The following is a 23,942-nucleotide window of genomic DNA, read 5'->3' on the forward strand; positions in this document are numbered from 1 at the left end:
ATTATCTGGTATTACAGCGTATAATGACACAGTGATATCGCCGCCCTCTGCTGGTATTATCTGGTACTACAGCGTACAATGACAGTGATATCGCCGCTCTCTGCTGGTATTATCTGGTATTACAGCATATGATGACACAGTGATATTGCCGCTCTCTGTTGGTATAATCAGGTACTACAGCGTACAATGACACAGTGATATCGCCACTCTTTGCTGGTATTTTCTGGTATTGCAGCGAATGATGACAGTGATATCGCCGCCCTCTGCTGGTAATATCTGGTACTGCAGCGTATGATGACAGTGATATCGCCGCCCTCTGCTGGATTTATCTGGTTCTACAGCGTAGGATGACACAGTCATATCACCGCCCTCTGCTGGTATTCTCTGGTATTACATGGCATGATGACACAGTGATATTGCCGTCCTCTGCTGGTTTTATCTGGTATTACAGCGCAGGATGACACAGTGATATCGCCGCCCTCTGCTGGTTTTATCTGGTATTACAGCGCAGGATGACACAGTAATATCGCTGCCCTCTGCCGGTATTATCTGGTATTGCAGCGCATGATGACACAGTGATATCTCCGCCCTCTGCTGGTTTTATCTGGTATTACAGCGCAGGATGACACAGTGATATCGCTGCCCTCTGCCGGTATTATCTGGTATTACAGCGCATGATGACACAGTGATATCTCCGCCCTCTGCTGGTTTTATCTGGTATTGCAGCGAATGATGACAGTGATATCGCCGCCCTCTGCTGGTAATATCTGGTACTGCAGCGTATGATGACAGTGATATCGCCGCCCTCTGCTGGATTTATCTGGTTCTACAGCGTAGGATGACACAGTCATATCACCGCCCTCTGCTGATATTCTCTGGTATTACATGGCATGATGACACAGTGATATTGCCGTCCTCTGCTGGTTTTATCTGGTATTACAGCGCAGGATGACACAGTGATATCGCCGCCCTCTGCTGGTTTTATCTGGTATTACAGCGCAGGATGACACAGTAATATCGCTGCCCTCTGCCGGTATTATCTGGTATTGCAGCGCATGATGACACAGTGATATCTCCGCCCTCTGCTGGTTTTATCTGGTATTACAGCGCAGGATGACACAGTGATATCGCTGCCCTCTGCCGGTATTATCTGGTATTACAGCGCATGATGACACAGTGATATCTCCGCCCTCTGCTGGTTTTATCTGGTATTGCAGCGAATGATGACACGTGATATCGCCGCCCTCTGCTGGTTTTATCTGGTATTACAGCGCAGGATGACACAGTAATATCGCTGCCCTCTGCCGGTATTATCTGGTATTGCAGCGCATGATGACACAGTGATATCTCCGCCCTCTGCTGGTTTTATCTGGTATTACAGCGCAGGATGACACAGTGATATCGCTGCCCTCTGCCGGTATTATCTGGTATTGCAGCGCATGATGACACAGTGATATCTCCGCCCTCTGCTGGTTTTATCTGGTATTACAACGCATGATGACACAGTGATATCTCCGCCCTCTGCTGGTTTTATCTGGTATTACAGCGTAGGATGACACAGTGATATCGCCGCCCTCTGCTGGCATTATCTGGTACTACAGCGTAGGATGACACAGTGATATCGCCGCCCTCTGCTGGCATTATCTGGTACTACAGCGTAGGATGACACGTGATATCGCCGCCCTCTGCTTGCATTATCTAGTACTACAGCGTACGATGACGCTGTGATATCGCCGCCCTCTGCTGGTATTTTCTGGTATTAGGCTAAGTGCACACGTACCGGAACTCTCGCGGAAATTACCGCGAGAATTCCGGAATTCCAGTCCGCGGGAAAATCGCATTTTAAATTCCCGCGATTTTCCCGCGGAAAAACTAGCGTTTTCCAAGCGATCAGTAGCATCGCTTGGAGAACTGATTGATAGGTTGGTCACACTCGTCAAACATAGTGTTTGACGAGTGTGACCAACTTTTTACTACTGAGGCCGCCTATGCAGCATCAGTAGTAAAAGATAGAATGTAAAAAAAAATAAAAAACGGTGTTATTCTCACCCTCCGACGTCCCGCGCAGCCGTTCCCAGTAGTCCTTTGCGAAAATGCCCGCGATGACGTCAGTTCTCGCGGGATCGCGACGTCTCGCGGTGATTCGCGATGACGTCGCGCGAATGACCGTGAGACTTCGCGATCCCGCGAGAACGGACGCCATCGCGGGCATTTTCGCAAAGGACTACTGGGAACGAGAGCGTGAAGAGAAGCGGGAAGGCTGCGCGGGACGCTGGAGGGTGAGAATACAATATTTTTTATTTTAAATTCTATTTTTAACAGGGATATGGTACCCAAAGCCCGGAGGACAGTCTCCTCTCCTCCGGACCGTGGGTACCATCCGCAAATGTTCTGCTTACTTTCCGCATGGTGTGCACAGCCACATGCGGGAAGTAAGCGGAACAATGCATTCCTATGGGTGCGGGATCGCCGCGATGCCGCAAATTAATGAGCATGCTGCGTTTTTTACCGCGAAGCGATTCCGCCACGGTAAAAACCGCAACATTAGCACAGCATTGCGGAATCCCATAGGAATGCATGGGATGCTTATTTTTCGCGTTTTCGCGGCAAAATCGCGCGGTTAAAACCGCCGCGGAAACGCGAAAAAAACGCCACGTGTGAACTCAGCCTTACAGCGCATGATGACACAGAGATATCGCTGCCCTCTGCTGGTATTATCTGGTACTACAGCCTATGATGACACAGTGATATCGCTGCCCTCTGCTGGTTTTATCTGGTATTACAGCACATGATGACACAGTGATATCGCCGCTCTCTGCTGGTATTATCAGGTAATACAGCGTAGGATGACACAGTGATATCGCCGCCCTCTGCTGGTATTATCTGGTACTACAGCGTATGATGACAAAGTGATATCGCTGCCCTCTGCTGGTTTTATCTAGTATTACAGCACATGATGATACAGTGATATCGCCGCCCTCTGCTGGTATTTTCTGGTATTACAGCGCACGATGACAGTGATATCGCCGCCCTCTGCAAGTATTTTCTGGTACTACAGCGTATGATGACACAGTGTTATCGCTGCCCTCTGGTGGTTTTATCTGGTATTACAGCGTATGATGACAGTGATATCGCCGCCCTCTGCTGGTATTACAGCGCATGATGACAGTGATATCGCCGCCCTTTGCTGGTATTATCTGTTACTACAGCGTATGATGACACAGTGACATCGCCCCCTCTGCTGGATTTATCTGGTACTACAGCGTAGGATAACACAGTCATATCGCCCCCCTCTGCTGGTATTCTCTGTTATTACATGGCATGATGACACAGTGATATCGCCGCCCTCGGCTGGCATTATCTGGTACTACAGCCTAGGATGACACAGTGATATCGCCTCCCTCTGCTGGCATTATCTGGTACTACAGCGTAGGATGACACAGTATTATCTGGTATTACAGCGCATGATGACACAGCGATATCGCCGCCCTCTGCTGGCATTATCTGGTACTACAGCGTACGATGACACAGTGACATCGCCGCCCTCTGCTGGTATTATCTGGTACTAAAGCGTACAATGACACAGTGATATCGCCGCCCTCTGCTGGCATTATCTGGTATTACAGCGTACGATGACACAGTGACATCGCCGCCCTCTGCTGGTACAATCTGGTACTACAGGGTACAATGACACAGTGATATCGCCACCCTCTGCTGGTAATATCTGGTACTACAGCGTATGATGACAGTGATATCGCCGCTCTCTGCTGGTATTATCTGGTATTACAGCATATGATGATACAGTGATATCGCCGCCCTCTGCTGGTATTATCTGGTACTACAGTGAATGATGACAGTGATATCTTCGCCCTCTGCTGGTAATATCTGATACTAAAGCATATGATGACACAGTGATAACGCCGCCCTCTGCTGGTAATATCTGGTACTACAGCGTATGATGACAGTGATATCGCCGCCCTCTGCTGGTATTATCTGGTACTACAGCGTACAATGACACAGTGATATCGCCACCCTCTGCTGGTATTTTCTGGTATTGCAGCGATTGATGACAGTGATATCGCCGCCCTCTGCTGGTAATAGCTGGTACTACAGCGTATCATGGCACAGTGATATCGCCGCACTCTGCTGGTATTATCTGGTATTACAGCGTATGATGACACAGTGATATCGCCGCCCTCTGCTGGTATTATCTGGGATTGCAGCCTAAGATGACAGTGATAACGCCGCCCTCTGCTGGTATTATCTGATATGACAGCGAACGATGACACAGTGATATCGCCACCCTCTGCTGGCATTATCTGGTACAACAGCGTAGGATGACACAGTCATATCGCCCCCTCTGCTGGATTTATCTGGTACTACAGCGTAGGATGACACAGTCATATCGCCCCCTCTGCTGGATTTATCTGGTACTACAGCGTAGGATGACACAGTCATATCGCCGCCCTCTGCTGGTATTCTCTGGTATTACGGCGCATGATGACACAGTGATATCGCCGCCCTCTGCTGGCATTATCTGGTACTACAGCGTAGGAAGACAGTGATCTCACCGCCCTCTGCTGGTATTCTCTGGTATTACAGCGCATGATGATACAGTGACATCGCCGCCCTCTGCTGGATTTATCTTGTACTACACCGTACGATGACACAGTGATATCGGCGCCCTCTGCTGGATTTATCTGGTACTACAGCGTACGGTGACACAGTGATCGATATCGCCGCTCTCTGCTGGTATTATCTGGTATTACAGCGTAGGATGACACAGTGATATCGCCGCCCTCTGCTGGATTTATCTGGTACTACAGCGTACGGTGACACAGTGATATCGACATCGCCGCCCTCTGCTGGTATTATCTGTGACTACAGCGTAGGATGACACAGTGATATCGCCGCCCTCTGCTGGTATTTTCTGGTATTACAGCGCATGATGACAGTGATATCGCCGCCCTCTGCTGGTATTATATGGTACTACAGCGTATGATGACACAGTGATATCGCTGCCCTCTGCCGGTATTATCTGGTACAACAGCGTACGATGACACAGTGACATCGCCCCCTCTGCTCGATTTATCTGGTACTACAGCGTAGGATGACACAGTCATATTGCCGCCCTCTGCTGGTATTCTCTGGTATTACGTCGCATGATGACACAGTGATATCGCCGCCCTCTGCTGGCATTATCTGGTACTACAGCGTAGGAAGACACAGTGATATCACTGCCCTCTGCTGGTATTCTCTGGTATTACAGCGCATGATGACACAGTGATATAGCCGCCCTCTGCTGGCATTATCTGGTACTACAGTGTACGATGACACAGTGACATCGCCGCCCTCTGCTGGATTTATCTTGTACTACAGCGTACGGTGACACAGTGATATCGATATCGCCGCTCTCTGCTGGTATTATCTGGTATTACAGCGTACGATAACACAGTGATATCGCCGCCCTCTGCTGGATTTATCTGGTACTACAGCGTACGGTGACACAGTGATATCGATATCGCCGACCTCTGCTAGTATTATCTGTGACTACAGCATAGGATGACACAGTGGTATCGCCGCCCTCTGCTGGTATTATCTGGTACTACAGCATATGATGACACAGTGATATCGCTGCCCTCTGCTGGTATTACAGCGTACGATGACACAGTGATATCTCTGCCCTCTGCTGGTTTTATCTGGTATTACAGCGTATGATGACAGTGATATCGGTGCCCTCTGCTGGCTTTATCTGGTATTACAGAGTACGATGACACAGTAATATCGCTGCCCTCTGCTGCTATTATCTGGTATTACAGCGTATGATAACAGTGATATCGGTACCCTCTGCTGGTTTATCTGGTACAACAGCGTAGGATGACACAATGATATCGCTGCCCTCTGCTGGTTTTATCTGGTACAACAGCGCAGGACGACACAGTGATATCGCCGCCCTCTGCTGGTATTATTTGGTACTACAGCGTAGGATAACAGTGATATCGTCGCCCTCTGCTGGTGTTATCTGGTACTACAGCATATGATGACAGTGATATTGGTGCCCTCTCCTGGATTTATCAGGTATTACAGCGTACAATGACAAAGTGATATCGCCGCCCTCTGCTGGTACTTTCTGGTATTACAGCGCATGATGATACAGTGATATCGCCGCCCTCTGCTGGTATTATCTGGTACTACAGTGTAGGATGACACAGTGATATCGCCGCCCTCTGCTGTTGTTATCTGGTGTTACAGCATACGATGACACAGTGATATCGCCGCCCTCTGCTGGTTTTATCTGGTAATACAGCGTTCGATGACACAGTGATATCGCCGCCTTCTGCTGGTATTATCTGGTACTACAGTGTAGGATGACAGTGATATCGCCGCTCTCTGCTGGTTTTATCTGGTACTACAGCGTAGTATGACACAGTGATTATACAAAAAAAGAGAAAAGACTATGCATGTATGTGGGATCACCACGCCAGAAACCAAATATTTAAAAAAGTATAATTTTATTATAGAATACACAAAAAACAGCAGCAAGAAAGCGGCAAAAAACACCACACATAAAAACAATTAAAACAATCTAATCGGCATGTAGACCGCTGGCTGCAAAATATAAAGGCACCAATTGAAAGCAATAACAATCTCAATATCAAAACATATAATACAGACAATGAGATGGGGACACACAAACGACTGGATAATATAATGAGACCCTATACCAACATGCAAGGTGTGTAGCACATGACAGAAAGTATCAATCAATACATCCTGAAAAAACCCCTACAATGTTAGAAAAATATCTAATATAAGGGGTATAAATGACAAATATAACTCCCCATAGACTGAGAACAATAGCCCAAAAGAGTCACTGGTGCTGCCAAAAAGGATAAAGGCTAGTAGAGTATGGCAGTAAAAGACCCCAAGCGGGAGTATGATACATCACCCAAAGATAAAACAGTCCGTAAGTCCAGTCAGAGGTCGCCCCAGCGTCTGTATATGGTGCCAGCAGCCACCGCGGGATACAAGGACCCACGCATTCCGACACCGCTAGGTGTCTTTCTCAAGGTGAGTGCTAATGCAGCCCCTAAGCGCTGTTTATTTAAATAAAAAAAATCACACATAAATCCAAACCAGGTGACGGCTGGCGGCGTACAGGGAGTATCGTAGAAGCGGATGTGACCTCACAGCTTAGCGGATATCAATTGCGCAGGCGCCGTCGCACAGCAACCAAAAACACATAGGTTGAAGTCTCGTGAGACTAGAATATCCCGCGCCTGTGCAGAGCGGCCGAACGGGTAACCACAAGCAATCTTATGAGCGCTGTCAGCGTCCATCAAGGATCAACCTCTCATGTGATTAACGAGTCACACGCATGCGCAATTCAACCCTCAGGTGGCCATGGCAAGAGGGCGGGCATAATGTCAGACATACAGATGCGTAAACAGCCTCCCAGCATAATAAATAAATATTAAGATAATGCACACTCAGAGCCTGTGGGGAATGCATATCCCACAAATGCACACTGCAGCTCAATGGACACAAAATTAGTTGTTTATGGATATTGGAGTTTGTAGGTATAACATCAATTTATTAGTAAACAGGTATCCACCCCTGTCTAGTAGATCATCCGCATGCGCAGACCCCACGAAAAAATATAACAAAAAAGTGAAGACAGAAACTGTCCCAACAAACAGGTCCACAATATAATGTGGACTAAACTATTTTATAGCCAACATGAGTCATAATAACAGAGCGCTAATCAGGATATCTATCCTAATTAGCCCTAGAACAGGGTATCCAAAGGACCACATATAGTTTACCGATGCGACTGTGTCAGAGAGGCGGCGTTTAATCTAAAGAAAATATTTTTCCCTTAGACCCCTCATACAACACATGCATCTAAAGTGATCCAATTTAACGGCCCAAAAACAGATAGCTCAGGTGTTCACATGATGATGGATAAAAATGGGATCAAATATGTAAATACCTGTTAATTTGATGTAACAAGAGCCAAAATTTTATTATTAAATTGGGTCAAATAGGTACCCCCACACACATGGGGTCTCATTGTTGTTCCCCCAAGTCTGTACATACAAAAAGGTAGTGGTCGCAAACGCCACACCAAGATAACATGCCGAGCAAAAAAAGTATAAGGCGCATTAGAGTAGATCTAGAACAACAAAAAGACCAAACAACGTTACAATAACAGAGACAGAGAGTCCCAAGGATATAAGGAAAACACATTGTAATGCAGTCCTCGGAATTAATTCCCTTTCTCCCCCTTTCCCATGATGTTTTCTTTTTTGTTTGGATTTATGTGTGATTTTTTTGATTTAAATAAACAGCGCTTAGGGGCTGCATTATCACTCACCTTGAGAAAGACACCTAGCGGTGTCGGAATGCGTGGGTCCTTGTATCCCGCGGTGGCTGCTGGCACCATATACAGACGCTGGGGCGACCTCTGACTGGACTTACGGACTGTTTTATCTTTGGGCGATGTATCATACTCCCGCTTGGGGTCTTTTACTGCCATACTCTACTAGCCTTTATCCTTTTTGGCAGCACCAGTGACTCTTTTGGGCTATTGTTCTCAGTCTATGGGGAGTTATATTTGTCATTTATACCCCTTATATTAGATATTTTTCTAACATTGTAGGGGTTTTTTCAGGATGTATTGATTGATACTTTCTGTCATGTGCTACACACCTTGCATGTTGGTATAGGGTCTCATTATATTATCCAGTCGTTTGTGTGTCCCCATCTCATTGTCTGTATTATATGTTTTGATATTGAGATTGTTATTGCTTTCAATTGGTGCCTTTATATTTTGCAGCCAGCGGTCTACATGCCGATTAGATTGTTTTAATTGTTTTTATGTGTGGTGTTTTTTGCCGCTTTCTTGCTGCTGTTTTTTGTGTATTCTATAATAAAATTATACTTTTTTAAATATTTGGTTTCTGGCGTGGTGATCCCACATACATGCATAGTCTTTTCTCTTTTTTTGTATATTTACTCATTATACTTGCATGTGGTGATCCCTGCATGAGCAATCATTTGGTTGGTGCCCGCTCACCTGTCTTTCAATCAGTATGACACAGTGATAACGCCGCTCTCTGCTGGTATTATCTGGTACTACAGCGTATGATGACACAGTGGTATCGCTGCCCTCTGCAGGTATTATCTGGTACTACAGCGTATGATGACAGTGATATCGCCGTCCTCTGCTGGTATTATCTGGTATTACAGAGTACAATGACACAGTGATATCGCCACCCTCTGCTGGTATTATCTGGTATTACAGAGTACGATGACACAGTGATATCGCCGCCCTCTGCTGGTATTATCTGGTACTACAGCGTTTAATGACAGTGATATCGCCGCCCTCTGCTGGCATTATCTGGTACTACAGCGTACGATGACTGATATCGGTGGTGCCCTCGGCTGGTTTTATCTGGTACTACAGCGTACGATGACAGTGATATCGGTGCCCTCTGCTGGCATTATCTGGTACTACAGCGTACGATGACAGTGATATCGGTGCCCTCGGCTGGTTTTATCTGGTACTACAGCGTATGATGACACTGATTTCACCGCTCTCTGCTGGCATTATTTGGTACTACAGCGTATAATGACACAGTGATATCGGCGCCCTCTGCTGGCATTATCTGGTACTACAGCGTATGATGACACAGTGATATCACCGCTCTCTGCTGGCATTATCTTGTACTACAGCGTACGATGTCAGTGATATCGCCGCCCTCTGCTGGTATTATCTGGTACTACAGCGTACGATGACAGTGATATCGGTGCCCTCGGCTGGTTTTATCTGGTACTACAGCGTACGATGACACAGTGATATCGGTGCCCTCTGCTGGCATTATCTGGTACTGCAGCGTACGATGACAGTGATATCGCCGCTCTCTGCTGGTATTATCTGGTACTACAGCGCATGATGACACAGTGATATCGGCGCACTCTGCTGTCATTAGCTGGTACTACAGCGTATGATGACACAGTGATATCGGTGCCCTCGGCTGGTTTTATCTGGTACTATAGCGTGTGATGACACAGTGATTTCACCGCTCTTTGCTGGTATTATCTGGTACTACAGCGTATGATGACACAGTGATATCGCCGCCCTCTGCTGGTATTATCTGGTACTACAGCGTACGATGACACAGTGATATCGCCGCCCTCTGCTGGCATTATCTGATACTACAGCGTAGGATGACACAGTGATATCGCCGCCCTCTGCTGGCATTATCTGGTACTACAGCGTACGATGACAGTGATATCGGTGCCCTCGGCTGGTTTTATCCGGTACTACAGCGTACGATGTCAGTGATATCTGTGCCCTCTGCTGGTATTATCTGGCACTACAGCGTACGATGTCAGTGATATCGGTGCCCTCGGCTGGTTTTATCTGGTACTACAGCGTATGATGACACAGTGATTTCACCGCCCTCGGCTGGTTTTATCTGGTACTACAGCGTATGATGACACAGTGATATCACCGCTCTCTGCTGGTATTATCTGGTACTACAGCGTATGATGACACAGTGATATCACCGCTCTCTGCTGGTATTATCTGGTACTACAGCGTATGATGACACAGTGATATCACCGCTCTCTGCTGGTATTATCTGGTACTACAGCGTACGATGACACAGTGATATCGCCGCCCTCTGCTGGTATTATCTGGTACTACAGCGTACAATGACACAGTGATATCGCCGCCCTCGGCTGGTTTTATCTGGTACTACAGCGTACGATGACACAGTGATATCGTCGCCCTCTGCTGGCATTATCTGATACTACAGCGTACAATGACACAGTGACATCGCCGCCCTCTGCTGGCATTATCTGATACTACAGCGTACGATGACACAGTGATATCACTGCTCTCTGCTGGCATTATCTGGTACTACAGCGTACGATGACACAGTGATATCTCCGCCCTCTGCTGGATTTATTTGGTACTACAGCGTACAATGACACAGTGATATCGCCGCCCTCGGCTGGTTTTATCTGGTACTACAGCGTACGATGACAGTGATATCGCCGCCCTCTGCTGGCATTATCTGATACTACAGCGTACAATGACACAGTGACATCGCCGCCCTCTGCTGGCATTATCTGATACTACAGCGTACAATGACACAGTGACATCGCCACCCTCTGCTGGCATTATCTGATACTACAGCGTATGATGACACAGTGATATCACTGCTCTCTGCTGGCATTATCTGGTACTACAGCATACGATGACACAGTGATATCGCCGCCCTCTGCTGGATTTATTTGGTACTACAGCGTACGATGGCACAATGATATCGCCGCCCTCTGCTGGCATTATCTGGGATTACAGCGTATGATGACACAGTGATATCGCCGCCCTCTGCTGGCATTATCTGGGATTACAGCGTATGATGACTGTGATATCGCCGCCCTCTGCTGGTTTTATCTGGTACTACAGCGTATGATGACAGTGATATCGGCGCCCTCTGCTGGTATTATCTGATATTACAGCGTACGATGACAGTAATATCGCCGCCCTCTGCTGGTTTTATCTGGTACTACAGCGTAGGATGACAGTGATATCGCCGCCCTCTGCTGGTATTATCTGGTACTACAGCGTAGGATGACAGTGATATCGCCGCCCTCTGCTGGTATTATCTGATATTACAGCGTATGATGACAGTGATATCGCTGCCCTCTGCTGGTTTTATCTGGTACTACAGCGTAGGATGACAGTGATATCGCCGCCCTCTGCTGGTATTATCTGGTACTACAGAGTACGATGACACAGTGATATCGCCGCTCTCTGCTGGTATTATCTGGTACTACAGCGTACGATGACACAATGACATCGCCGCTCTCTGCTGGTATTATCTGGTACTACAGAGGAGGATGACACAGTGATATCGCCGCACTCTGCTGGTATTTTCTGGTATTGCAGCGATTGATGACAGTGATATCGCCGTCCTCTGCTGGTAATAGCTGGTACTACAGCGTAGGATGACAGTGATATCGCCGCCCACTGCTGGTATTATCTGGTACTACAGCCTAGGATGACAGTGATATCGCCGCCCTCTGCTGGTACTATCTGGTACTACAGCGTAGGATGACAGTGATATCGCCGCCCTCTGCTGGTTACATCTAGTATTATACACTAGAGACAGTGGAGTAAAGCACGATCATCAGAGGAGGATTGTTAAAAATTCAAAAATACTTATTAAAAAAAAAGTTATTGTAAAATATTCATCCAGATCCAAAACGTTGAAACCCCAGTAAAAAGTGGAACCCCAGTAATTCCTAAAAGTTTATCAACTTGTGACAATGAAGCAGAAAAGTATGTAATGGTAAGAACAGCGCATCATAGAGGGGGATGGAGGCCCGGAAGGGCCAATCATAGATATATGGACACCCATGCAGCCATGTGCCAAGCAAAGGATAGCACCGCATAGGATAGCACCGCATAGGATGGCACTACAGAGGATGGCACCACAGAGGATGGTATCACAGAGGATGGCACCACGGAGGATGGCACCACAGAGGATGGTACCACGGAGGATGGTACCACAGAGGATGGTACAATGGAGGATGGCACCTCGGAGGATGTCACCACGGAGGATGGCACCACAGAGGATGTACCACAGAGGATGGCACCACAGAGGATGGTACCACGGAGGATGGCACCACGGAGGATGGTACCATGGAGGATGGTACCAGAGGATGGCACCACAGATGGTACCACGGAGGATGGTACCACGGAGGATGGCACCAGAGGTTGGTACCACAGAGGATGGCACCACATAGGAAGGCACCACATAGGATGGCACCACAGAGGATGGCACCACGGAGGATGGTACCACAGAGGATGGCACCACGGAGGATGGTACAATGGAGGATGGCACCACAGAGGATGTACCACGGAGGATGGCACCACAGAGGATGGCACCACAGAGGATGATAACACAGAGGATGGCACCACAGAGGATAGTACCATGGAGGATGGTACCACAGAGGATGGTACAATGGAGGATGGCACCACAGAGGATGGCACCACGGAGGATGGTATCACAGAGGATGGTACCACAGAGGATGGCACCACGGAGGATGGTACAATGGAGGATGGCACCATGGAGGATGTCACCACGGAGGATGGCACCACAGAGGATGGTACCACACAGGATGGCACCACGGAGGATGGTACAATGGAGGATGGCGCCACAGAGGATGTACCACGGAGGATGGCAGCACAGAGGATGGCACCACAGAGGATAGTACCACGGAGGATGGCAGCACAGAGGATGGCACCACAGAGGATGGTACCACGGAGGATGGTAACACAGAGGATGGCACCACAGAGGATGGTACCACGGAGGATGGTACCACGGAGGATGGCACCACATAGGAAGGCACCACAGAGGATGGCACCACGGAGGATGGTATCACAGAGGATGGTATCACAGAGGATGGTACCACAGAGGATGGCACCACGGAGGATGGTACAATGGAGGATGGCACCACAGAGGATGTACCACGGAGGATGGCACCACAGAGGATGGTACCACAGAGGATGGCACCATGGAGGATGGCACCACAGAGGTTGGTACCACGGAGGATGGCACCACGGAGGATGGCACCACAGAGGATGGAACCAAAGAGGGGCCATGACACGTCATGAGATGTGAGACAGAAAGAGAATTAGATAAAAGTATAGAATAATAAAGAGGAAAAATGTGACGATATCTGATAACGCACCAGATCTGATGAGATAATATAAAATGATGAGAAATAAATTGTGATACAAAAGTGAGAGAACAATAAACATCAGAAATAAAAAATGAAAAATAAAACCCAATATAGCCCGGCAGTGAGCTCCGTCCACGTTTAATAGGGGAAAGAACGTCCAGAGTCAAGAAATCCTCTGATCGGATCCGAGTCCTGAAGATGAATCCTGATAAGTCGTCTCCAATTGCCATAAAATGAAAAAGGACGAATAGAAGGAAAGAACAACGAGAAACCGAAAGCCGGAAAACAAAGCCGCCACATCAAAAGTCAGGTAATCTATTGTGCCATGTGTCTCCTCACAACGGCCCCCTCAGGTCATCTATTGTGCCACGTGTCCCCTCATAGAACAGCCCCCTCAGGTCATCTATTGTGCCACGTGTCCCCTCATACAATGGCCCCCTCAGGTCATCTATTGTGCCACGTGTCCCCTCATACAATGGCCCCCTCAGGTCATCTATTGTGCCACGTGCCCCTCATACAACGGCCCTCTCAGGTCATCTATTGTGCCACGTGTCCCCTCAAGTCATCTATTGTGCCACGTGCCCCTCATACAACGGCCCTCTCAGGTCATCTATTGTGCCACGTGTCCCCTCAAGTCATCTATTGTGCCACGTGTCCCCTCAAGTCATCTATTGTGCCACGTGTCCGCTCATACAACGGCCCCCTCAGGTCATCTATTGTGCCACGTGCCCCCTCATACAACGGCCCCCTCAAGTCATCTATTGTGCCACGTGTCCCCTCATACAACGGCCCCCTCAGGTCATCTATTGTGCCACATGTCCCCTCATACAACGGCCCCCTCAGGTCATCTATTGTGCCACATGTCCCCTCATACAACGGCACCCTCAGGTCATCTATTGTGCCACGTGCCCCCTCATACAACGGCACCCTCAGGTCATCTATTGTGCCACGTGCCCCCTCATACAACGGCCCCCTCAGGTCATCTATTGTGCCACGTGCCCCCTCATACAACGGCCCCCTCAGGTCATCTATTGTGCCACATGTCCCCTCATACAACGGCCCCCTCAGGTCATCTATTGTGCCACATGTCCCCTCATACAACGGCCCCCTCAGGTCATCTATTGTGCCACATGTCCCCTCATACAACGGCCCCCTCAGGTCATCTATTGTGCCACGTGCCCCCTCAGGTCTCAATGAAAAGGTACATTTTTTGCGCTTTGTATGAAATACTCGATGTTCTCATCCTCTGTGGTCCCATCCTCTGCGGTGCCATTCTCTCATCTTCTGTGGTGCCATCCTCCCATCCTCTGTGGTACCATCCTCTGTGGTGCCATTCTCTCATCCTCTGCGGTGCCATTCTCTCATCTTCTGTGGTGCCATCCTCCCATCCTCTGTGGTACCATCCTCTGTGGTGCCATTCTCTCATCCTCTGCGGTGCCATTCTCTCATCTTCTGTGGTGCCATCCTCCCATCCTCTGTGGTACCATCCTCTGTGGTGCCATTCTCTCATCCTCTGCGGTGCCATTCTCTCATCCTCTGTGGTGCCATCCTTTCATCCTTTGTGGTACTATCCTCTGCGGTGCCATCTTCACATCCTTTGTGGTATCATCCTCTGTGGTGCCATCCTCCCATCCTCTGTGTTGCCATCCTCTCATCCTCTGTGGTGCCATCCTCCCATCCTCTCTGTTGCCATCCTCTCATCCTCTGTGGTCCCACCCTCTGTGATATCATCGTCTGTAGTGCCATCCTCCCATCCTCTGTGGTACCATCCTCTGTGGTGCCATCCTCTCATCCTCTGTGGTGCCATCCTCCCATCCTCTGCGGTACCATCCTCCCATCCTCTGCGGTGCCATTCTCTCATCCTCTGTGGTGCCATTCTCTCATCCTCTGCGGTACCATCCTTCCATCTTCTGCGGTGCCATTCTCTCATCCTCTGTGGTACCATTCTCTCATCCTCTGTGGTGCCATTCTCTCATCCTCTGCGGTGCCATTCTCTCATCCTCTGTTGTGCCATTCTCTCATCCTCTGTGGTGCCATTCTCTCATCCTCTGCGGTGCCATTCTCTCATCCTCTGTTGTGCCATTCTCTCATCCTCTGCGGTGCCATTCTCTCATCCTCTGTGGTGCCATTCTCTGTGGTCCCATCCTCTGCGGTGCCATTCTCTCATCCTCTGCGGTGCCATTCTCTCATCCTCTGTGGTACCATCCTCTGTTGTGCCATTCTCTCATCCTCTGTGGTCCCATCCTCTGCGGTGCCATTCTCTCATCCTCTGTGGTACCATCCTCTGTTGTGCCATTCTCTCATCCTCTGTGGTCCCATCCTCTGTGGTATCATCCTCTGTGGTCCCATCCTCTGTGGTGCCATTCTCTCATCCTCTGCGGTGCCATTCTCCCATCCTCTGTGGTGCCATTCTCTCATCCTCTGCGGTGCCATTCTCCCATCCTCTGTGGTGCCATCCTCTCATCCTCTGTGGTGCCATCCTCCGTGGTCCCATCCTCTGTGGTGCCATTCTCCCATCCTCTGTGGTGCCATCCTCTCATCCTCTGTGGTGCCATCCTCCCATCCTCTGTGGTCCCATCCTCTGTGGTGCCATTCTCTCATCCTCTGTGGTGCCATCCTCCCATCCTCTGTGGTGCCATCCTCTCATCCTCTGTGGTGCCATTCTCCCATCCTCTGTGGTATCATCCATGTAGTGCTGGACATGTGTTTATTTGACCACAACATTTTATTGGGTCCTGGTGTCTCAATTTAGTGTGATTGATTAACGAGAAGAGAGAGCCAAAAAAAAACAAAAAAAAACAAAACTTAGCCTTAACCTCCTATATATTCAGACCTAGCTAGGGGGAGCATTTATGCAGGGGGCATTTATGCACACTTTATCCAAGTACAGTTTATCAAAGTACTTCTGGCAGTTATAACATGGCAGTTAGACAGGGCAGGAGACAGGTAAGACATTTATATACATCTACTCTCTGTACATTTGGAGTACAACAAATATATACCATATGCATTTGTGTAATTTATATCCTGGCCGCTGCATTCACACACATCCACCGCCCTGGCATTAACTCTCTACACTCCATCCATATTGGCCCCTCGCTCCTTTCCTCTCCTATGTATAGCACTCACGCTCTTTTCACGTTGTTAAACTGCACAGATCCAGTCAGTCCCACCATTCAACATCAGAGACGCTCTCACAAATCACTTAACCATCTGCTCACTCTTTCTATCCTCCTTCTCCTAGTTGCAGGAGACATTGCTCCCAACCCTGGTCCCCCATGTTATAGAAAGTCAAACCCCCCAACTGCTACACTCAGAAACCCCTCTAATCTTATCAATATTCCCTGCATGCCATCTGTCTCTCTTAATTGTGCACTTTGGAATTCTCGCTCAGTGTGTAACAAACTCTCCTTCATTCATGACTTCTTCCTTTCTAATTCTCTTAACCTCCTGGCTCTTACTGAAACCTGGATCCAGCAGTCAGATACTACCGCTGCTGCTGCTCTTTCATACGGGGGGCTACACTTCTCTCATACCCCAAGATCAGACAATAGAGCTGGTGGAGGCGTTGGTCTGCTCCTATCACCAAAATGTACCTTTCAGGTTATCCCTCAAGTACCCGCACTTGTCTTCCCTTCTTTTGAGGTCCATGCCGTCAGACTCTACACCCCCTTCTCCATGCGAGTGGCGGTGGTGTATCGTCCTCCCGGCCCCTCCCATCAGTTCCTGGATCATTTTGCCACTTGGCTTCCACATTTTCTCTCCTGTGACATCCCTACCCTCATCATGGGAGATTTCAACATCCCCATTGCTCTTCCCCTCTCCCCATCTGCTACTCACCTTTTATCTCTAACCTCCTCATTTGGCCTTTCGCAGCTTACTAATTCTCCAACGCATGAAGACGGAAACTCCCTCGACTTGGTCTTCTCTCGGCTTTGTGCAGTGGATGATTTTGCAAACTCCCCTCTCCCGCTCTCTGACCACAATCTTCTTTCATTCTCTATAAAGAACTGCCAGGCTGCTCAGGTCACCCCCACTGTCCAGACTTATAGAAACATACAGGCCAATAACACCCAGAAACTTCTGAAGAACTTGCAGTCTTCATTGGCCCCTATCTCCTCCCTCTCATGTCCTGATTCTGCATTGAAGCATTACAATGAAACACTTCAAAGTGCCCTGGATGAATTTGCACCCCCTATAAATAGAACACCACAACACAGACGGCGACAACCCTGGCACACGGTGCAAACACGTTTCCTGCAGCGGTGCTCCAGGTGCGCCGAACGTCTGTGGAGAAAATCCAATCTACACGAAGATTTCATCCATTTTAAGTTTATGCTTAGAACATACAACACTGCCCTTCACCTCTCCAAACAAACCTATTTCAACACCCTCATCACCTCACTGTCCAATAACCCGAAACGTCTCTTTGACACTTTTCATTCTCTACTCAATCCAAGAGTACAGGCCCCAACCACGGAGCTCCGAGCTGACGATCTGGCCAATTACTTCAAAGAAAAAATTGACCAGATCCGACAGGAAATTATCTCCAAATCCCCTCATACCATGCACTGTCCTCCCTCCCCCACTGCATCTAACTCACTCTCTGATTTTGAACCAGTCACAGAAGAAGAAGTAAGCAGGCTCCTTGCATCTTCTCGCCCAACTACTTGCACCAGTGACCCATTTCCGTCACATCTCCTCCAGTCCCTTTCCCCTGCTGTCACCCCTCACCTAACTAAAATATTTAACCTCTCTCTCTCTTCTGGTATTTTTCCCTCCTCATTTAAGCATGCCATCATACATCCACTACTTAAAAAACCATCCCTCGACCAAAACTGTGCCGCTAACTATAGACCTGTCTCTAATCTTCCCTTCATCTCTAAACTCCTGGAACGCCTGGTCCACTCCCGTCTTATCCGCTATCTCTCAGAAAACTCTTCTCGACCCTCTCCAATCCGGTTTCCGCTCTTTACACTCTACTGAAACTGCCCTCACTAAAGTCTCTAATGATCTACTAACAGCTAAATCAAATGGTCATTACTCCATGCTAATTCTCTTGGATTGCTCTGCAGCATTCGACACTGTGGATCATCAGCTCCTCCTCACTATGCTCCGTTCCATTGGCCTCAAGGACACCGTTCTCTCCTGGTTCTCCTCCTATCTCTCCGACCGCTCCTTTACTGTATCTTTTGCCGGTTCCTCCTCCTCTCACCTTCCCCTTACTGTTGGGGTCCCCCAAGGATCGGTTCTAGGCCCCCTTCTCTTCTCCTTGTACACTGCCCCTATTGGTCAAACAATCAGTAGATTTGGTTTCCAGTACCATCTCTATGCTGATGACACCCAATTATACGCTTCTTCTCCTGACATCACACCAGCCTTTCTAGAAAACACCGGCGATTGTCTAAACGCTGTGTCTAATATCATGTCCTCACTATATCTGAAACTGAACCTGTCAATGACTGAACTCCTTGTGTTTCCTCCCTCTACTAATGTACCTATACCCGACATTGCTTTTTCTGTGTGTGGTTCCACTATTACTCCCCAGCTACATGCCCGCTGTCTTGGGGTCATACTTGATTCCGAGCTTTCCTTTGCCCCCCCACATTCGATCACTGGCTCGCTCTTGTCATCTGCACCTCAAAAACATTTCTAGAATTCGACCTTTTCTTACTTTTGACTCTGCAAAAACTCTTACTGTTTCTCTTATTCATTCTCGTCTCGACTATTGTAACTCTCTTCTAATCGGTCTCCCTCTTACCAAACTCTCCCCTCTCCAATCTGTCTTGAATGCTGCAGCCAGGATCATATTCCTCACCAATCGTTACACCGATGCCTCTACCTTGTGCCAGTCATTACACTGGCTACCCATCCACTCCAGAATTCAGTATAAACTTATTACCCTCACCCACAAAGCCCTCCATGGCTCAGCACCACCCTACATCTCCTCCCTTGTTTCAGTATACCACCCTACCCACGCCCTCCGTTCTGCTGATGACCTGAGGTTAGTATCCTCAATAGTCAGAACCTCCCACTCCCGTCTCTAAGACTTTACACGTGCCGCGCCAATTCTTTGGAATGCACTTCCCAGGTCAATACGATTAGTCCCCAATCCCCACAATTTTAAGCGTGTCCTGAAAATGCATTTATTCAGACTGGCCTATCGCCTCAACACATTAACCTAACCTATCCCTGTGTGGCAGAGCCAAAAGTTTTACCATAACCAGGTTCCCAGCATCATGTTCCCACATGCTTTATGCATCCATCAGCCCTCTGTGTCTGTACTGTTACACACTTAACATTATGGCTGGTCCATACAATCAGAGCAACTGTTACCACCCACCTTTCGTGTCTCCCTCTTTCCTCATAGACTGTAAGCTTGCGAGCAGGGCCCTCACTCCTCTTGGTATTTGTTATAATCTACTGTATGTGATTATTGTTATGCTGTAATGTCTATTGTCTGTACAAATCCCCTCTGAAATGTAAAGTGCTGCGGAATATGTCGGAGCTATAAAAATAAAATTTATTATTATTATTATCCTCTGTGGTGCCATCCTCTGCGGTGCCATTCTCTGTGGTGCCATTCTCTCATCCTCTGTGGTGCCATCCTCTCATCCTCTGCGGTGCCATTCTCTCATCCTCTGCGGTGCCATTCTCTCATCCTCTGCGGTGCCATTCTCTCATTCTCTGCGGTGCCATACTCCCATCCTCTGTGGTGCCATCCTCTCAACCTCTGTGGTACCATCCTCTGCGGTGCCATTCTCTAATCCTCTGCGGTGCCATCCTCTCATCCTCTGCGGTGCCATCCTCTGCGGTGCCATCCTTCCATCCTCTGGGGTGCCATCCTCCCATCCTCTGGGGTGCCATCCTCTCATCCTCTGCGGTGCCATTCTCATCCTCTGCGGTGCCATCCTCCCATCCTCTGTGGTACCATCCTCTGCGGTGCCATTCTCTCATCCTTTGCGGTCCCATCCTCTCATCCTCTGTGGTGCCATTCTCTCATCCTCTGCGTTGCCATTCTCTCATCCTCTGCGGTGCCATCCTCCCATCCTCTGTGGTACCATCCTCTGCGGTGCCATTCTCTCATCCTCTGCGGTGCCATCCTCTGCGGTGCCATTCTCTCATCCTCTGCGGTACCATTCTCTCATCCTCTGCGGTGCCATTCTCTCATCCTCTGCGGTGCCATCCTCCCATCCTCTGTGGTGCCATCCATCCTCCCATCCTCTGCAGTGCCATCCTCCCATCCTCTGCGGTGCCATCCTCCCATCCTCTGCGGTGCCATCCTCCCATCCTCTGCGGTGCCATTCTCTCATCCTCTGTGGTGCCATCCTCCCATCCTCTGTGGTGCCATCCTCTGTGGTGCCATCCTCCCATCCTCTGTGGTGCCATCCTCCCATCCTCTGTGGTGCCATTCTCTCATCCTCTGCGGTGCCATCCTCTGTGGTACCATCCTCTGCAGTGCCATTCTCTCATCCTCTGCGGTGCCATCCTCTCATCCTCTGCGGTGCCATCCTCTGCGGTGCCATTCTCTCATCCTCTGCGGTGCCATTCTCTCATCCTCTGCGGTGCCATACTCCCATCCTCTGTGGTGCCATCCTCCCATCTTCTGTGGTACCATCCTCTGCGGTGCCATTCTCTCATCCTCTGTGGTGCCATCCTCTCATCCTCTGCGGTGCCATCCTCTGCGGTGCCATCCTCTCATGCTCTGCGGTGCCATTCTCATCCTCTGCGGTGCCATCCTCCCATCCTCTGTGGTACCATCCTCTGCGGTGCCATTCTCTCATCCTCTGCGGTCCCATCCTCTCATCCTCTGTGGTGCCATTCTCTCATCCTCTGCGGTGCCATTCTCTCATCCTCTGCGGTGCCATCCTCTGTGGTGCCATCCTCCCATCCTCTGTGGTACCATCCTCTGCGGTGCCATTCTCTCATCCTCTGCGGTGCCATCCTCTCATCCTCTGCGGTGCCATCCTCTGCGGTGCCATTCTCTCATCCTCTGCGGTGCCATCCTCCCATCCTCTGTGGTGCCATCCATCCTCCCATCCTCTGTGGTGCCATCCTCCCATCCTCTGCGGTGCCATTCTCTCATCCTCTGTGGTGCCATCCTCCCATCCTCTGTGGTGCCATCCTCCCATCCTCTGTGGTGCCATCCTCCCATCCTCTGTGGTGCCATTCTCTCATCCTCTGCGGTGCCATTCTCTCATCCTCTGCGGTGCCATCCTCCCATCCTCTGTGGTGCCATCCTCTGTGGTACCATCCTCTGCGGTGCCATCCTCTCATCCTCTGTGGTGCCATCCTCTGCGGTGCCATTCTCTCATCCTCTGCGGTGCCATCCTCCCATCCTCTGTGGTGCCATCCATCCTCCCATCCTCTGTGGTGCCATCCTCCCATCCTCTGCGGTGCCATTCTCTCATCCTCTGAGGTGCCATTCTCTCATCCTCTGCAGTGCCATCCTCCCATCCTCTGGGGTGCCATCCTCTGTGGTGCCATCCTCTCATCCTCTGCGGTGCCAACCTCCCATCCTCTGCGGTGCCATCCTGTCATCCTCTGCGGTGCCATCCTCTCATCCTCTGCGGTGCCATCCTCTCATCCTCTGCGGTGCCATCCTCTCATCCTCTGCGGTGCCATCCTCCCATCCTCTGTGGTACCATCCTCTGCGGTGCCATCCTCCCATCCTCTGCGGTGCCATCCTCTGTGGTGCCATCCTACCATCCTCTGTGGTACCATCCTCTGCGGTGCCATCCTCCCATCCTCTGCGGTGCCATCCTCTCATCCTCTGTGGTACCATCCTCTGTGGTGCCATCCTCCCATCCTCTGCGGTGCCATCCTCTCATCCTCTGCGGTGCCAACCTCCCATCTTCTGCGGTGCCATCCTCCCATCCTCTGGGGTGCCATCCTCTGTGGTGCCATCCTCCCATCCTCTGCGATGCCATCCTCTCATCCTCTGCGGTGCCATCCTCTCATCCTCTGCGGTGCCATCCTCTCATCCTCTGCGGTGCCATCCTCTCATCCTCTGCGGTGCCATCCTCTCATCCTCTGCGGTGCCATCCTCTGAGGTGCCATCCTCCCATCCTCTGTGGTACCATCCTCTCTGGTGCCATCCTCTCATCCTCTGCGGTGCCATCCTCCCATCCTCTGTGGTACCATCCTCTGCGGTGCCATCCTCTCATCCTCTGCGGTGCCATCCTCCCATCCTCTGTGGTACCATCCTCTGCGGTGCCACTCTCTCATCCTCTGCGGTGCCATCCTCTCATCCTCTGCGGTGCCATCCTCTCATCCTCTGCGGTGCCATCCTCCCATCCTCTGTGGTACCATCCTCTGCGGTGCCATTCTCTCATCCTCTGCGGTGCCATCCTCCCATCCTCTGTGGTACCATCCTCTGCGGTGCCATTCTCTCATCCTCTGCGGTGCCATCCTCTCATCCTCTGTGGTGCCATTCCCTCATCCTCTGCGTTGCCATTCTCTCATCCTCTGCGGTGCCATCCTCCCATCCTCTGTGGTGCCATCCTCTGTGGTACCATCCTCTGCGGTGCCATTCTCTCATCCTCTGCGGTGCCATCCTCTGCGGTGCCATTCTCTCATCCTCTGCGGTACCATTCTCTCATCCTCTGCGGTGCCATTCTCTCATCCTCTGCGGTGCCATCCTCCCATCCTCTGTGGTGCCATCCATCCTCCCATCCTCTGTGGTGCCATCCTCCCATCCTCTGCGGTGCCATCCTCCCATCCTCTGCGGTGCCATCCTCCCATCCTCTGCGGTGCCATTCTCTCATCCTCTGTGGTGCCATCCTCCCATCCTCTGTGGTACCATCCTCCCATCCTCTGTGGTGCCATCCTCCCATCCTCTGTGGTACCATCCTCTGCGGTGCCATCCTCCCATCCTCTGCGGTGCCATCCTCTCATCCTCTGTGGTACCATCCTCTGTGGTGCCATCCTCCCATCCTCTGTGGTGCCATCCTCTCATCCTCTGCGGTGCCAACCTCCCATCCTCTGCGGTGCCATCCTCCCATCCTCTGGGGTGCCATCCTCTGTGGTGCCATCCTCCCATCCTCTGCGGTGCCATCCTCTCATCCTCTGCGGTGCCATCCTCTCATCCTCTGCGGTGCCATCCTCTCATCCTCTGCGGTGCCATTCTCTCATCCTCTGCGGTGCCATCCTCTGAGGTGCCATCCTCCCATCCTCTG

The 23,942-nt window shown here is 49.9% G+C and overlaps 1 protein-coding gene across 2 annotated transcripts in view; it reads right to left on the reverse strand.

The window, feature by feature from the left end:
* The window catches only part of CCDC77 (coiled-coil domain containing 77), a 60,065-nt gene that overhangs the window by 34,297 nt on the left and 1,826 nt on the right, over positions 1 to 23,942 (reverse strand). The window contains exon 1 of one of the 2 annotated variants that reach the window (XM_073544190.1): positions 8,378 to 8,400. The exons of the other annotated variant lie outside the window; for it this stretch is intronic. The gene's annotated coding sequence lies outside the window, so the exon portion shown is untranslated. Of the gene's footprint in view, positions 1 to 8,377; positions 8,401 to 23,942 lie in introns of those variants that run through there. 2 annotated transcript variants of the gene reach the window in all.

This window comes from Dendrobates tinctorius, unplaced genomic scaffold (assembly GCF_039654945.1).
Source record: "Dendrobates tinctorius isolate UK_male_01 unplaced genomic scaffold, ASM3965494v1 ptg000136l, whole genome shotgun sequence".
Taxonomy (NCBI): domain Eukaryota; kingdom Metazoa; phylum Chordata; class Amphibia; order Anura; family Dendrobatidae; genus Dendrobates; species Dendrobates tinctorius.